Source organism: Pleurodeles waltl, chromosome 2_2, assembly GCF_031143425.1.
Source record: "Pleurodeles waltl isolate 20211129_DDA chromosome 2_2, aPleWal1.hap1.20221129, whole genome shotgun sequence".
NCBI classification, from domain to species: Eukaryota; Metazoa; Chordata; class Amphibia; order Caudata; family Salamandridae; genus Pleurodeles; species Pleurodeles waltl.
In genome coordinates, this window is record NC_090439.1 from 1,044,232,155 (window position 1) to 1,044,250,762 (window position 18,608).

The following is an 18,608-nucleotide window of genomic DNA, read 5'->3' on the forward strand; positions in this document are numbered from 1 at the left end:
CTTGTATTGCAAGAATACAGAGCCCCATTGCAGTAACTACATTTTATGCACAATATTTATGGCTTATGCCATTTTGATTACATGGTGTACCCACAATCTAGACACCTATTGTTTTATATACTCTTGTGTGAAGTCTCTTTTGTAGTGGATTTTATAGTGTCACTAGTGTGAGTCTGCTGCCCAGAATCTTTACATATGACCTCTGGAGATAAACCTGACTGATCTGTGCCAAGCTACCGGGGCTAAGCACAGGTTATCTTTGGGGTGTATCTTACTCGCTCTGAGTACAGTGGTGGTTTCGGCCTGGCTGAGGTGCATACCCTAGCCAACCAGCAACCTCATTTCTAACACTAGGGCTCACACCTCAATTAACCAACAACCCAATTTCTCACAATGAATGTGTGTGAATATCGGTTAAAAAAATGTAAATGGTAAGGATACAAAATAGTGTGTTTTAACTGTGTAGTTTCTGATAAAACTGACCAATTAAATACAATAATGCTTTACACTCTATACATTGTAACTGATGAATGAGTAAAGTACTTTAATACTGTCCTCCAAGATCCCTGCACAGATTTCCTCCTGCTGGACTCTTGCACTAAACAGGTGCCTGCGAGACTCTGCTGTTTTTTTTCACTTGTCATGGGAGTGGCCGCCCATAAGTATCTATTGGTCTGAAATAGCCATGATCATAAGAGACATAATAGACACACATGGAGAATGCTCCACTCAGCTATTGCTCTTGGGATCAAAGACACTATCTACATTGACACTGCTGTTGTAGACTAGGTTTGCATATAAATTTTGCAGCAGTGCAAAAAGGCTTCTGTATATAATACTTAGAATGGCACTTACAATTCACTCCAGTATGTATGGCACATGTGATACACATTCACAACCTTCTGATATTAGTAGATTTCCGTGCTCAGTGAAAATGATTGGCATATGCCTGTAGTACATGTTGTGTTATTACAGTTTTCCATTTGATGATTCATTTAAAATAATAAAAATAAATTGGGGCTCTGACAAAGCCAGCCACTGTCTGAAATACAAAGCCAGGATGTAATTCAAGTTTAACCATTGACCTCCACATAACACCTGCTCAAAGTCAGCGGAATACATAGCCTGGCTATCCTCATGGGCAAGGCATGTTTGTCTGCTGTCTTTCTGTATCATAAGCAGGCCACAATCTGTATGAACATATCTACAAAAGGTAGTACTGAGCATACCGCAAGTAACACTGCTGTAAAATTTGCAAATCTAACTTTATATTTTTTATAGGGAAAACTCTATCCCAAGGGCCTGATCGGATGTGCTCAGGAGGTATAGATGGTATTTAACACCCCAAATAAAATCCTACATTCACGCTGTTCAGGTTCAATTAGGTGTAATAAACAGCAGATATTCCAAATATGTTATTGGTTCACAAGTTCTGTTACCCACTGCTCTTACGTCATAGCAGTGAACCGCTGAATTAGAATCAAGTCGTCGCGCTATTGGTTCTCTATAAGACCCATACATAGCAGTATTTTGCCACCCACATGACCTGTAAATAGCCTATGTCATTATTAGTCAGATTTTTGGTATTCAGTTACCTCTCCTCGCAGATCTCAAACCACGTGCTGCTCAGCAGGCTCCAAGCAAGGCAGGGGAATGTCATAGATCCCTCGCTGTCAGAGAAGGACTCATTCTGCAAGTGGGTCTTAAGTAGTAGAACCTAGAATTGCTGTAGAATCATAAGGCGAAGAACACAAATGATAATTGTAATCCCCCAGCATCTTATGCTTCTTGTGGCCTATAAAAGCTGAGGTGCCTCTTATCCTGTCCAGTGTCAGCTTGGCAGAGGTATGATTTAGTTCAGCAGTGATGGAAGAGATTAAACCCACTCCCTAGACAATTTACTGGAATGTTGAAGGCCATGGAGGGATAAGCAAATGCAAAGCATAGAGCACTCACAAACATATGCAGTCATGGCAGACACAATGTAAATCCCAAGGGCGAGGAGAACGTTTTAAGGTGTGCAATTTTATCACACATTAATTCAGAAATCAAAGACAAGTGACTTGTGATGCATTCATTTTTCATAGGAGGTTTATCACAGAAAATAGATCTGTTATTCTTGCCTCTCGATTATGGAATGCGTGGTCTTTACGTTTTACACCATATGCAATTATCAGGCATTACATACATTGTGCCTCGGTAACTATTATATGATCAACAGTGTTATGTAGATATATATCAGTGTTTAGATTAGGCCCATGTGAAATCTCAGTTACCAGGGCATAATCAGCATAAATGATGTACCTTTGCATTATGATTGTTATGTAAAAAATATTGAAAGTATGTTTTTGCCCAAAATCCTCCAATTACATACAGTTAGCTGCAAAACTAGAGTGGGTTATTTACAAGCCCCTCGCGCAGCCGGTGCGTCACTCTTTACCTGGGAAAGATGACGCAACAAGCGGCGCGAGGGGTTTGTAAAGAAGCCCGAGTGCGAACACATGGGGATGACGCAACTGACCAGGATGCAAGAAGCTGCTGCTTGGGGCACTTTTATGTTTTGCGCGTCTTCTTTTAGCGAGGAAAATGACCTCGTAACCAAAACGGACACAAAGATATTTTTGCGTACTTTTCTGATATTTCACAGAATTACACAAAAGGAAATTATGTAAATTTCACTCACTCGTAATTTCGATATGAAGGGAGTGGGAATATCCAAGAACAGCGCATGAGAAAACATTAATATTGTAGCTAAAGCACTTTGCAAAAAGGTTGTATTTAACAACTCCGAAACATTAACTGCCACCGTTTTGGTGCAAGTAAGGAAGATCGTCCGAAAGGTCATTATCACGATCCGCCGCACAAGGGCCCCACCAACCTTTGTCATCACCGTTTGTATCGTGACATGTTGTCTTGCTCTTCCTTGGCAATTAGACCATATTCGCTGATTACATGACAAGTTCGGGAAAAAATGGCATGCAAAATGTTGGCGAAAGAAAAAAGGAAAAACTAATGATTGAAATAATCAGACAAGATGAGCTAGTCGTGGGGTAAGGGAATGATTAAACATAAAAGGAAGTGGGGATGGGTTAGGTTAAATGATGCACCCCTTTAATGCTGTCATAAGATATCTCAAACACCCATCAGGTGTCATTAAACTAAACAACATTCTAGGATGTCTGGTATTGATGATGGTTAGAGATGCAGGGTTGCATAAAGACACATATTTCCTGTATCTACAGTTGATGGTCCAATTAAAGCAAAGGATTACAGTTGCGTCGTATACATTGGGGATTCTCAAAATAAACGTTCGAAGATTTAATAATAATAAATACAACGAACAGGTTCAGAAAATAAACCACTACAAGATTAATCAACCGAGATGAACGTAGGAGTGATTAAATGACCATTTGCTGCATTTAGGGGAATTTGGCTCACCCATGCCGCTGATGCTCTGTATAGGCACTTCGGGCCAGATGTATCAAAGGATTTTACCCATTCTGTCTCTATGGGAAAATGCTTTAGTACATATGGCCCTTCGTACTTTCTTTCCACAGTACCAGCCTCAGAAAGCAACACTTTCATATAGAAAATGTGCCCAAATAACCCAGACCTACAGGGATGTATGCCAAAAGTATTTTATCCCAATAGGAATATAAAGTGTAACAACCACTTCCAAACCCAAAACGTACGTCATTAATGTGCCAAACAAAGGCCTTCACAAATGGACTTTCCATTTGTTGCGTGAACAAACACTGTTTATAACAGTAGCGCATGTCTTTTGATTTTGCAAGACCTTAGAAAAAGTAGTAAAAAGTTAACTTTCTGTACAGAATAGGAGATAATTCAATGTGAGAAATGAAGTGAGGATACAATCTACATTTTAGATGTAACATGGTCTGTTCCAATGGAAGCACTTGCTAGAATGTGAATGATACACTAATGGCATAAGGTGAGAAAGCAGTACTCCTTTGGGTGGTTTAAAACGATCATCTACAAATATTTATATTACAGAGTTGATAACGATACGTTCCAAAAAGCAATGCCGTCAAGCTAGAACTAAAAAGAAAACATAGCAGCTGATGACACTGATTTGCGCATTCATAGCAATGTGCATCTATGCCTACATTTGCACATCTTCTTAAGCAAAACATGTTGGTAGGTACAAGAAACAAGGGCATAGGGAGGAAGCAGAAACTAAACAGTTACACAGCGCCACAAAGCCTGGCACAGGCGAAAAGTGCATATACCAGCTGCAAAATGTTACCACGAGTCTTACTATTCAGAACAATTGTTGATTTTGTTCAACGTGATCTTCTCAGGGTGAAATATTTTGATCTAGTGTGAAGGAGACTTTGGCTTTGCAATAGCCTACATACCAAGCTCAAGGTTTACTTTCAGTGAGGGCCATATTAGCATATACTGAGCTCAAGATTCGCTCATGGTGAGGGCCTTAGAAGAACTTACCAAGCTCTAGATTTACTCTTAGTGAGGGCCATATTAACACATACCAAGCTCATAGGAGCACACACTGAACATAACATTTACTTTTATTAAGGACCATAGAACTACATACCAAGCTCAAGATTTACTCTTAGTAAGGGCCATAGTAGCATATAGTAAGCTCAAAATGTACTCTTTGGGAGGGCAACAGTAGCACAAACCAAACTCCAGATTTCCTTTTCGGTAAATGCATAGGTGTGCAAGATTCAACAATTTCCAAGACAATATAGATAAAAGAGGTATATAGTAAGGTGGTAAAAAGTAATGCCACATAGAGCATTTAGGCAATAATTGAATAAATAAAAAACTATCAGAAAAACAGCTTATCTAGCATTAATGTCAATTGCATCAAAAGGTAAAACAGCCTATGCAGGTCTAAAGTTAAACCTGACTGGGTCAAATGTTTTTCCGCCCAACATTTTTACAATGTCAGGCACATGTAAAGGGCTTACTCTAGTTTAATAACTTACCATCTGGCGTAAAAATCTTGTCAGAGATACATACTTCATGCAGCATTAAACAAGATTAAACTAAGGTCCGATTGACAAGGATGGATCTTGATTTTCTTAAATCTGCCCATGGGCTTCACTTCTGTAAATCATTAAATCAGAGCGTATGAGTGACCTGGGAGCTAGAACTTTCTCAGTGAACAAAGTGCTTGAAATATTGCTGTCTTGTTTCTTATTTCGATATAAACAACTGAAAAGTAGTGTGTCAAAGGATCCACCCCTAGATTACTATTTTTGATAGCTATATTTACTTCATATCAAGCATTTTGAATGCTACCAACGACAACATACATAAACAAATCAGCAGTCTCGTGGTAGTCAATAGCTTGATAGCGAAAATGTAGGTGGAACTTAAAACTTCAAAGAAAAAAGTATAGATGATGGGCACTATGGCCTTCATTACTACCCCGGCAGTCAGTGATAAAGTAGCGGTAATACCGCCAACAGGTTGGCGGTAACTACTGCCAAATTATGACCATGGCGGAAAGATCTCTGAAAGACAGCCTATGTTCCACACCGACCGCCAGGGTGGAAACAACAGCCACCATGGCAGTAGCCGCCTACAGCCCAGCAGAAGTCAATATTCTGCCCACCATATTATGACATGCCAAACCGCCACCTTTTCCGGGGCAGTACCAACGACATCAAAAGCCTGGTGGAAACAGAGCTCAGAAGGGAAAGTACTCATCATTGCAGACACAGGGAACAACCACGCTGCCATGGAACCTGAACTGCATGTCTTACCGATGATCTTCTACGTTCTGCTCCACCACGAACACCAACCCCTGCAAAGACGACGACGGTCAGCACAGCCGCGTAGCACACAAGGGAGGGAGGAGGAAAAAGAGAGTGACACACACACGCACAACACACACCTCACACACACACACACACACACACCATACACACAACCAGAGCAATTATAAAAACAATTTTACCCCGTCACTCAGTTGAATAATGCAAGGACAAAACGATTTCCCAAAAGTGATTGTAATGAGAACACAGTATGAAAAATACATTAGGCAAGATAATAGATATATACATATTTAAAGAAAAAGGGACACAGCCCAGTCCACAATGTTCGTAGGCCACATGGCCACAGGCCAAAGTCCAAGGCCACACATATCACCTGCTTCAACACGGAGAGAACACTGCAGGGGCATCAGTTGGTAAATAGGCAGGCACCTCAGGGGGACGGGGCAAACGGGGGCACCTCAGCTGGGAGATGTTACAAGACCACTAGTTCTCGAGGGGGCAACATGCCCTGTGCTTGATCCTGGAGAGTGATGGGCCACAGTCTCTCAAGTGGGTGTCATACCCACTGGTTCTAGAGGGGGCAAAATGCCCTGTGCTTGATCCCGGGGAGTGATGGGCATGTGGGTGTCTCACCCACAGGTTCTGGAGGGGACAATAAGCCCTGTGCTTGATCCTGGGCAGTGATGGGCCACAGTCTCTCAGGTGGGTGTCATACCCACTGGTTCTGGAGGGGGCAACAATCCCTATGCTTGATCCTGGGGAGTGATGGGCATGTCAGTGTCTTACCCACTGGTCCTGGAGGGTGTAACATGCCATATGCTTGATCCTGGGGAGTGATGGGCATGTGGGTGTCTTACCAACTGGTTCTGGAGGGGGCAACATGTCCTGTGCTTGATCCTAGGGAGTGATGGGCCACAGTCTTTCGGGTGGGTGTCATACCCACTGGTTCTGGAGGGGGCAACAATCCCTATGCTTTATCCTGGGGAGTGATGGGCATGTCGGTGTCTTACCCACTGGTTCCAGAGGGGGCAACATGCCCTGTGCTTGATCCTGGGGAGTGCAAGGCCACAGTCTCTCAGGTGGGTGTCTTACCCAGTGGTTTTGGAGGGGGCAACATGCTCTGTGTGTGATCCTGGGGTGTGCAAGGCCACAGTCTCTCAGGTGGGTGTCATACCCACTGGCTTTGGAGGGGGCAGGCCGCACAGCAGCCCTTGGAGGCCAGGATACATGCCGTCCGCCGGCAGTGCCCACACCTACTGCTGCGGATGAATAGATGATGGGGACATACCCCCGTGTACAGGCCCCTGGTGGACTTGGCAACACTGGAGGATAGACACATTATCCTCACCTATAGACTTGAAAGAGCCACAATCACAGAGCTGTGTGCCCAATTGGAGCGTGAGCTGATATCTGCTATCCGTCACCCCACTGAGATTCCTCCTCTTGTGCAAGTGCTATCAGTGCTTCATTTCCTGGCAACCGGTTCTTTCCAAGTGACAGTGGATTTGGCAACAGGAATGTCACAGCCAATGTTCTCAAATATGCTGACAAGAGTGTTGTCAGCCCTGATTAAGCACATGTGCAGCTACATTGTTTTCCCCCAGGTTGAAGATTTGGCCACAGTGAAGGCCGAGTTCTATACATTGGGACATATCCCCAACATAATTGGGGTAATTGATGGAACATATATTGCATTTGTTCCCCCGTCCAGAATGAACAGGTGTTCAGAAATCAGAAGAGTTTCCACTCTATGAATGTACAAATGGTGTGCCTTGAGGACCAGTACATCTCCCACGTCAATGTTAAGTATCCTGGGTCGGTGAATGAGGCCTTTGTCCTGAGGAATTGCAGCATCCCAAATGTGACAGCACAACTACAGAGGCACAGGGCGTGGCTAATAGGGAGCCCTGGTTCCCACCCAGTAGATGTTGGTGTATGGGTATGGTGTGAGCCATATGGGACAGTGTGTGGCTAAATGTTGTCCCTCAATATTTCAGGTGACTCTGGTTACCCCAACGTATCATAGCTGCTGACCACTGTGAGGAATGCCAGGACAAGGGAAGAAGAACATTATAATGAGGCCCATGGGCGAACCAGAAGGATAATTAAAAGGACCTTTGGCCTCCTGAAGGCCAGGTTCCAGTGCCTCCATCTGACAGGTGGATGCCTGTGCTACTCAGCCAAGAAGGTCTGCCAGATAGTGGCGGCATGCTGCATGTTGCATAACCTGGCCCTCAGATGCCATGCCCCATTCCTGCAGGAGGAGGAGGCTGGAGACGCCCCTGTGCCAGCAGTGGACCTTGTGGACAGTGAGGATGAGGAGGCAGAGGATGAGGATGAGGACAACAGAAAACCTGTGATCAGACAATACTCCAATGACACACAGGTAAGACAGTGTTACTTCACATTTCAATGACATTTGTTTGAATTTCTGTGGCACTGGCATGCTGATATTTCACACTTCTATGTCCACTTACTGTTCCCTCTCCCAATTCATTTTGCAGATGTTGGTGACCTCACATATACTCCTGGTGTGATCACTGCAGCCAGCTACAGGTCATTAAACTATGCTCAATTTCTGTACAATTGAATTGCGATGTTTGTACCTGTTTCAATGAATACATAATTGATAGACATGACACACTCCAAACTTCTTTTTTTCCAAGGGTGTTTATTGAAGTGTTAAAATATAGAGGGGCAAGTGCAATGGGATTGGGTGATGATGGAGGAAAGTCCAGGGTATTGTTCCAGTCTGTTTGTAGCACAGGTGCATTATCCAAGGGAACAAAGGAAGGGGAGCAATGGCAGTTCAAGGTGGACAGGGTGACTGAGTGGTACACAAGGGTGACAATCAGGAGAGTTTCATTTCCTGGTGGGGGTCTTGGCAAGTGACTCTGGCTTCTGTTTGGATCGCAGGGAACTTTTGCAGGGTGGTTGGCTTTCTGCAGGGGAAGGGGTGCTGGTGGCCTGTGAATCCTGTGGTGGGCCTCCTGTCCACTAGCGGCAGCAGAGGTGGAAGGCTGTTCAGATGTCTGTCTAGTGGCAGGGGCCCGCTGTTGTGAGACTGCCTCCCTCATAATATTGGCCATGTCTGCCAGCACCCCTGCTATGGAGATCAGGGTGTTGTTAATGGCCTGCAAGTCCTCCCTGATCCCCTGGTACGGTCCCTCCTGCAGCCACCTGTTCTCCTGCACATTGTCCAGGATCTGGCCCATCGTGTCCTGGGAATGTTGATAGGCTTCCAGGTTCTCTGCAAGTGCCTCCTGGAGAGTTGGTTCCCTGGGCCTGCCCTCCCCCTGGTTCACAGCAGTTCTCCCAGATTCCCTGTTAGCCTGTGCCTCTGTCCCCTGAACCATGTGCCCACTGCCACTGACCCCAGGTCCCTGATTGTCTTGGGAATGAGGTGTGGACTGGTGTCCCTGTAGAGGTGGACATGTTGTGTAGCCATTTTAGTTATAGCTCCATGCACGTTAGTTTAATACACTAGGCCGATGTGCACCTTGACCTAGATATATTTTATTCAGCTTTGCATTGTTATTTTTATAATAACCAGTTTTACGGTCTTGTTTTAATTTCTTCTATCTAACTGTTTTGCTTAGCCCAGCACTGTGTTCTCAAACAACACATTCTTGATCACTCTGTGCTTCAGTCAAGGCTACAGTTTGGTACATTGCCGGTGAACGTGGTAGAAGTTTAGTCTCCAACATTCATAGAAAATACACATCCTTACATAGGGACATTTTCTTAGAACATCAGCTGTATTATTATGAAAACACTTCCTAGTCCCATTACACGTCAAGAGGGAGATTCCAGCCAGGGAACCACAACTGTATGCTGAATGCTTCGCTGCAGATGCTAACGCAGACTGTAGGCCTTTGCTCAGGTATGAGGGTTGATGTCCTCCCGGGGGAACCTGAAAGGCAGGATTAGAGCTTAACATGCCGTGCTCAAATTATGATTCAGATGGAAAATAGTCCATCGGCTTCAGTGGCAATATGATAGCATTATTCTTATGCGTCAATCTCATCGTCACCATTTTAATATTGTTATGTTGTGTCGTTCTGGTTATTGCAGCTCACGCTTTGCTATCTAAAATGCAGTTCTTTTATTAAACCAGTCTTTAAAACTTATACTGCTTTTATTGTCATTTATATATGAGACCGAATAGTGAATGAGAGAACCGGATATGACCTGAGTGACCACAACTTCCCTGAGAAGTATGATATGTCATGCGCTCGGCTGCCCAATCATCTCTACCTTTCAGGAGAGATGAGGCACTGCTAATTAGCCAGAGCAAAACCCGGATTTGGAGGAACAGGTGTCACCCAACGTGGGACAGACTCAGTCTCCCAAACTGTGGACGATCTTGCTGCTCAAAATCCGGTATTCTCATTAGAATAACGAGAGCCTACGCGACTGGCACACTGCTGATTGACGTGTCTTGGGGACAGAGGTGTGTGTATGCTGGGTGGGTGCTGTGGTGGTGTTTCCTGATAGAGGAGGCTCTGTGATAGTGTGTGACTGGGCCTGGTTAACCGGTTGTCCAGAGGTCCCTGATGGGCCAAGTAGGTCATCCAGATCCTGAAGACCAGAGTTGCTGTTATCACTGTGGGCCTCTTCAGGTGGGGGACTGGATATTGCTGGCACCTCCTCTCTGGCGACATTGGCTGGCGTACCTGTGGGGATGTAAATGATGTGTTATGGCTTCTGTGTCTGACATATTGTGCATCCGTGGCTTGTCCTCTTTGGTTGTATTTGCCCTGGCAGCTTTCACTTGTGTACGTTGGTGTGTGGTGGGATGATTAGTTCTCTATAGTGTGCATGCTTTAGTGATGAGTGCCCATGCAGGGCTGTGAGTGGTGTCCATGCATTGGTAGTGTCATGAATCCCCAAGGTGCCTCCTGCGTTATCTGTCAGCATCCCCAGGGATTAGGGTTAAATCATATCTCTGTTGTTGGTTAAACCTTCAAGTTTCTAAGTAAACAGAATGTACTGTGTTACACAATTGGTTTTATCAATGCTTGTTTTACCAATGCTTATTTGCTCATGTGAGCAGGTGTAGACATGTGCTTCTAGTTGGGTGTGGTGACTCGTCCACATGTGGAAACTCAACTGCTTACCTGATTGGCTATAAATAGCAGAGTGAAGCATGCCTCCCTGCTTGGCTTCATTTTGCTTCCTGATCTCAGCATCTGATTTGGCAGTCCAGCCCCTGCTGTCATCGTCGTATTCAGGACTTTTGAGGCAATTCTTCTCTTCGTTCCTGTACCAGTTGACACCAGGTATTCCTCCAGCACTCCGGAAAAGACTGCAGCTAAGTGACTAGTATTCTCCAGTGAGTTTGTTCTTTGAGCGCTGCGCTTTCCTAGAACAGCTGGTGCATTTCAGACCTCGTATTTTGGCAGAGTGTTTATCTTGAAAAGACAAATGCATTTCTGAACATTCTACATTATTATTGTAGTTACTTGCCTAAATGTGGTTCAGGAAATCTGCTTGAGCTCAAGTACTACAAAAAGTGACAGTGCAATTTTAAAAGAGCATTTACATGATTTTTCTTTCCCTAATGGCATAACTCTTGGATATAAATTGTATCATTCATGCCTGTGTTTCAGGTTTGAGAAATTTGCTTTTGAAGGGTTTTTCACACACCCAGTGAAACCAAACCAAACTGTGCCACCCTAACTGTTTAAACCCAGAGTGGACATTTGTATTTCTTGGATTGTTTTTGTTCCTTTTAGTTTAACCCTATGCATGCAGGAAAGTTAGATGTGATATAATGAATGCCCTTATTTGTCTTTCTTGTGCATGATAAGTGCAACCACAGTTCTAATTGAAATGTGCAACGGTCAATCTCTGTGAACCCAGACCTAGTGTTGCAGTACTTATTGTTATGATACTCAGTTTGGGTTTTTGGTAATGCAGTGTTAGTAATTGTGCCAACCGTTATTATTATCCAAGAAAAGTGCTGGAGCATCCCAGTGTTTTTCTGCCACTCCCGTGCCCATATCAGAAAGAGAGATTCAGTTTCTAGGAAGTTGAGTGCACTAACTCTACTATCACTCTGTCAACAACGATCTGCCCCCGAAGATACAGGGTGCCTGGCTGGACCGGCAAGACGTGGCAGTGTTTTGTCTCTTTCTCTTCCACTCCACCTTTCCTTTTGTGACACCTGCCGGGGGTTTCTGTGTCCACCAGGAAGTGCTGAGAGGTGTTCCAGGAGGTCGAGGGGCATAACATCGCCCGGGCAGACATCCTGCTTTTCAGGTGAGTGGCCCCGTCTCGACATAAAGCCAAGCCACAACAAACAAGGCTGCCTGGGCAATGGATTCCTCAATGGGAACTTTCAAAAGTTTATCACAGGCTTTACCAGCTGATCAGGATGCTCCATCTTTATTAGATTTAACTAGGGCCCTAGTGGGATTACAGAAGGAAGTTCTTTCCTTAAAGCAAGAGAACCTGGAGTTGCACACTGAACTACGGCGGTATAAACCACAAGACACCCCCTGGGGGCCCTCGGTTTGACCCGTCTAATCATGTTCCTAGACCCGATTCAGGCCCAACGACTTTCACCACACAACCCATGCAGGTAATGGTCACAACACCAACCCCTGTGCCCTTACCACCTCCAGAAAGGTTTTTTGGAGATAGTGCCAAGTTCAACATTTTTGTCTTAACCAGTGCCAGCTACAGTTTTTGTGTCGGGCAGCTGCATTCCCAAACGATGCTGCAAAGGTAGCTTTTATTATCTCTTATTTGGGAGGCAACGCAGCTAATTGGTCTATTCTGCTGGTGGAGCGCAGTGACCCTATACTGTATGATTTCAACCGGTTCAAGGAAGCCTTGTGGAAACTGTTTGCCAAACACCACATCGTGCAAGCCAGTGACAATGAGTTGCTGAATTTGTGCCAGGGAAACAAGGATCTACTGTCCTATATCACCTCTTTCAATCAGTTGGTGGCAGAGACTGAGTGGCCCGAGGAGAAGAGGACCTCAGCCTTCTATCGTGGCCTTCGGGACAATCTCAAGGATGTTATAGCCCAAATTGTGGAACCTCCTACAGAGTGTTCCGAGTTCATTGACCTGGTGGTACTATTGGATCACCGCTTGAGTGAACGTAAGGGAGAAAAATTCCGGGGTGACACATGCTTAGTGGTGTTCAAAACTGAGAAAAAGGAGTCCACCATTCCCACTCATGATACACCTGAGCTCATGCAAATTGGCAGTGTGCGGGCCCACTATCTAAGGAAGAGAAAGAACGTAGGAAAAAATTGAAACTGTGTTTATACCGCGGTAAGGCCAGGCATTTTGCTCAGGAATGTCCTAAAAAGCCTACTGCTTCAAAGAAAGCCATCAACAGGGCCTGAATTCTCTCTTCCTGACCAGGTGGAAAACTAACTGGCTCGATAACTTCTGAGACCCTTTTATCGAGCGCTTCTTTCAATATTGCCTCACATCTTCTGGCTAATACCACCAGTCCAGTACCTCGACATCTAACTCTTAGTGTGACTTTAGTGTTGTCCCCTCAGGTTCGTAAGGTCATTCCCATATTGCTTGACTCTGGGGCTACCAGAAACGTTTTAGACTTGGTTTTGGCTAAAACCCTAAATATTACAACTGTCAGAAAAGATGTCCCTGAACCAGTCAGAGCCATGGATAGCTCAGAATTGTCCTCCGGGCTTATCGTTTATCAAACAACACCATTGTCCATGCTTTGTGCAAACAACCACACAGAACAAATTCAGTTTGACCTCATAGATACCTCCATATTTGGAGCCATTTTGGGGATACCCTGGCTTCAGTTACACAATCACAAAATTGAATGGGCAGCAAGGACAGTGACATTAGACTCTAAACATTGCTGGCACTCCTGTCACCAAGACAAACCATTACTAGTGACACCTTTGCATTGAGGGTCCACACATAGTACGGCTATCAAGCCGCACCGTATAAAGACTTCCATGATGTCTTTAGTGAACAGAAGGCCAACCAGCTGCCACCACCTAGGTCATACGATTGTCATATAGACTTGATTCCAGGGGCAACTCTACCATGTAGTAGGGTGTATGCTCTCTCTGAGCCTCAGAATCGATACCTGTGAGACTATCTGAATGATCTATTGGCTAAGGGTTTCATTCATCATTCAACGTCACCAGCATCGTCGTCTTTGTTCTTCGTGCCCAAGAAGAATTGTGAGCTGCACGCCTGTATAGATTATTGTGCAGTGAACAAAGTGACCATAAAAAATCGGTATCCACTTCTGTTGATCCCAGTACTTTTAGATCAGGTACATCAGTCGACCATTTATACTAAACTCGACCTCCGGGGCGCCTACCACTTGATCCGAGTGATGAAGGGGGGTGAGTGGAAGACGGCGTTCCAAACTAACTTCGGACTCTTCAAGTACACAGTGATGCCTTTCGGGTTGTGTAACGCTCCTGCAGCGTTTCAATTTTTCATCATTGAAGTGCTGCAGGAGTTTCTGGATATCTGTGTTTTGGTATACATAGACAACATTTTGATCTATTCGTCTTACATTGAGGAACATATAGGGCACGTAAGAGCGGTTTTACAACTGGTTCATGAGCATCATCTCTTCGTCAAGCTGGAAAAATTTGTTTTTCACGCTGCAACTGTAGAACTCCTGGGATATGTAATCACTCCCGATGGAATTTCCATGGATAGGTCCAAGGTACAAGCCATCCTGGATTGGGTAGCCCCAAGATCCATCAAGGAAGTGCAAGTTTTTGAGCTCCGTAAATTTTTATCAGAGATTTATACCCCACTTTTGTACTGTGGTATGTCCCATAACTCGTCTCCTACGAAAGGGGGTTAAGTTCCTCTGGGATGCAGAAGCTGAGAAAGCCTTCCAACATTTTAAAAACACATTCACTGAAGCACCCATTCCCCATCATCCCGACCCGGCTCAGCAATTTTTTGTGGAAGCAGATGATTCCCAAATGGCAGTGGGTGGTGTCTTGTCCTAACGAGATCCTGAGTCTGGGCATTTCCATCCAGTAGCTTACTTCTCTAAGAAATTGCTACCCGCAGAGCAAAATTACACGGTGGCGGAGTGGGAACTTCTGGCCATTAAGCTTGCCTTCCAGGAATGGCGTCACTACCTACTAGGAGCTAGACACACCGTAACTATTTACAGAGATCACCGTAATTTACAGTTTTTTAAAGCGACCAAGGCCCTGACACTTCGTCAGTTACGCTGGCTTCTATTCTTTAACGAGTTTGACTTCGTAATCACCCATAGGCACAGTACTACACAACAAAAGGCAGACACGTTGTCTAGGATGGGTTTCTCCTCTGATGTTGCGCTAGAACAGATCAGAAGCATTATACCCCCAGAAAAAATCATGGCTGTGTGCACTTCCCAAGAGTTCCTTGAGAAAATACGGGTAGCCCAACATAAGGTTCCCTGTTCAACTGATGTGTATGAAAAAGAGGGTTTACTATACCATGCTGATCAGTTGTATGTCCCTACCAAAGAATTACGGGATACAGTGTTATGTTGGGGACATGATTCTGTCCTCGCAGGTCACCCGGGTGAGAAAAAGATGTTAGATCTCTGTCAAAGGTGGTTTTGGTGGCCCACACATGTGCAGGATGTCAGAAGCTACGTCCAGACTTGTTCCACCTGTGTTCGGGCTAAAACCCCACATACTCCAGCCACAGGATTGTTACTTCCCATGCCAATTCCGGTGGCCCCATGGCATTCCATGAGGATGGATTTTATTTCTGATGTCCCAGCTTCCTGTGGACACACTGTCATATGGGTGGTTGTAGATTACCTAGCTAAAATGGATCATTTTGTTCCATTAAAATGCCTTCCTACAGCTTCCAAGCTCTCTGATTTGTTTGTCCAACACAGTGTACGGCTTCATGGGTTGCCCACCACAATTGTTTCCAATCATGGCCCCAATTTATATCACGGTTTTGGCGTAGCTTCTGTTCCTCTGTCGGTATGGCCGTCCGCTTGTCCTCTGCATATCATCCACAAACGGATGGGCAGACGGAACGTGCTAACCAATCGCTGGAGCAAATCCTGAGATGTTACATTGACACATGGTCTACTGAGTGGGATAAGGCTTTACCTCTTGTTGAATTTGTATATAACAATAGTGTCCTCATAGATACAGGAGTATCCCCATTTTACTGTTTGTTTGGTCTGCACCCAAGAATGCTACCTATAACTGGGTCCCAAACATCCACAAGAGTCCCATCGGTACAGAAACACCATGAAGAGTTACAGGAGATTAAAAAACAAGTACAACACAATTTAAAACTCTACCAAGCTCAAGTAAAAAAAAACAAGCAGAGAAAAGAAGGAGACCTACTACCTCTTATCAGATAGGAGATCAGGTGTGGCTCTCATCAAATAATCTTCATCTTGCAGGATCCAGAAAATTAAACCCCAGATTTCTAGGCCCCTTTCCTATTGCCAAAATCATCAATCCTGTGGTAGTAGAACTGACATTGCCAGATGATTTAAAGGTATACCCCATGTTTCATGTGTTGTTACTCCGTCCCTATTCCCCTGATACCCACGATACCCCAACACCTCCCCTGGTAAAAGTACACAGGCAATGGGAATTTGAAGTGACCAAAATTCTTGACTCCAGGCGCGTCCGTGGTGTTCTACACTATTTATTGGCTTGGAAAGGCTATGGGCCTTAGGACAATTCCTGGGAACCCGTGTCCACAGTTCATGTTCCACGTCTTACAAAAAAATTCCATCTTCTGCACCCTTCCAAGCCCTGTCCTTTGAGAGGGTCCTTGGTGGGGAGGACTGTCAGGAATCCCCAAGGTGCCTCCTGCATTATCTGTCAGCATTCCCAGGGATTAGGGTTAAATCATATCTCTGTTCTTGGTTAAACGTTCATGTTTCTAAGTAAACATAATGTGCTCTGTTACACAATTGGTTTTATCAATGCTTGTTTTACCAATGCTTGTTTGATAATATGAGCAGGTGTAGACATGTGCTTCTAATTGGGTGCGGTGACTCATCTACACGTGGAAAATCAACTGCTTTCCTGATTGGCTATAAATAGCAGAGTGAAGCATGCCTCCCTGCTTGGCTTCATTTTGCTTCCTGATCTCAGCATCTGATTTGGCAGTCCAGCCCCTGCTGTCATCCTCGTATTCAGAACTCTTGAGGCAATTCTTTTCTTTGTTCCTGTACCAGCTGACACCAGGCATTTCTCCAGCACTTTGGAAAAGACTGCAGCTAAGTGACTCGTATTCTCCAAGGAGTTTGTTCTTTGAGCGCCACGCTTTCCTAGAACAGCTGGTGTATTTCAGACCTTGTATTTTGGCAGAATGCTTATCTTGAAGAGACAAATGCATTTCTGAACATTCTACATTATTATTGAAGTTACTTGCCTAAATGTGCTTCAGGAAATCTGCTTGAGCTCAAGTACTACAAAAAGTGACAGTGCAATTTTAAAAGAGCATTTACTGACTTTCTTTCTCTAATAGCATATCTCTTGGATTTAAATTGTGTAATTCATGCCTGTGTTTCAGGTTTGAGGAATTTGCTTTTGAAGGGTTTTTCACACACACAGTGAAACCAAACCAAACTGTGCCACCCTAACTGTTTAAACCCAGAATGGACATTTGTATTTCTTGGATTGTTTTTGTTCCTTTTAGTTTAACCATATGCATGCAGGAAAGTTATATGTAATATAAATAATGCCCTTATTTGTCTTTCTTGTGCATTATAAGTGAGACCACAGTTCTAATTGTAGTGTGCAACAGTGAATCTCTGTGAAGCCCGCCCTAGTATTGCAGTACTTATTGTTATGGTACTCAGTTTGGGTTTCTGGTAATACAGTGTTAGTAATTGTGCCAACAGTTATTATTATCCAAGAAAAGTGCTGTAGCATCCCGGTGTTTTCTACCGCTCCCATGCCCATATCAGAAAGAGAGATTCAGTTTCAAGGAAGTTGAGTGCACTAACTCTACTATCACTCTGTCAACAACGACCTGCCCTCCAAAGATACAGGGTGCCTGGATGGACTGGCAAGACGTGGCAGTGTTTTGTTTCTTTCTCTTCTACTCCCCTTTCCTTTTGGGACACCTGCCGGGGTTTCTGTGTCCACCAGGAAGTGCTGAGAGGTGTTCCAGGAGGTCGGGGGCATACCATCGCCCCTGCAGACATCCTGATTTTCAGGTGAGTGGCCCCGTCTCGACAGGTAGCGCATGCAGGGCTTTGCATTGGGATGAGTGAGATGTGATGGTGGGGTGTGTGTGATGGAGTGGAGAGATGGTATGGGTATGTTATGGCATGCAAGTGGGGGGAGTAGTAGTAGAGAGTTGACTTACCAGAGTCCAGTCCTCCTCCCATTCCGGCCAGGCCCTCAGGATTGCCAAGACTTGCTCCTCCCATGTTGTTAGTTGTGGGGGAGGAGGTGGTGGGCCACCGCCAGTCCTCTGTACAGCGAGCTGGTGTCTTGCTGCAATGGAACGTACCTTCCCCCATAGGTCGTTCCACCTCTTCCTGATGTCATCCCTAGTTCTTGGGTGCTGTCCCATGATATTGATCCTGTCCACGATTCTCCGTCATAGCTCCATCTTCCTAGCTATCGATATCTCCTGCACCTGTGCTCCAAATAATTGTGGCTCTACCCTGATAATTTCCTCCACCATGACCCTTAGCTCCTCCTCTGTGAAACCGGGGTGTCTTTGTGGTGCCATGGGTGTTGTGTGAGGTGTGTAAGTGAGGGTATGTTGGGTAATGTGTTGGGGTGTGTGATGTGGGGTGCATGAGTGATGTATTGGTGTGAATACAGTGTGGCTCTAGTTGTGTCAGTGGTCTTGATGTCTCTCTGCTGA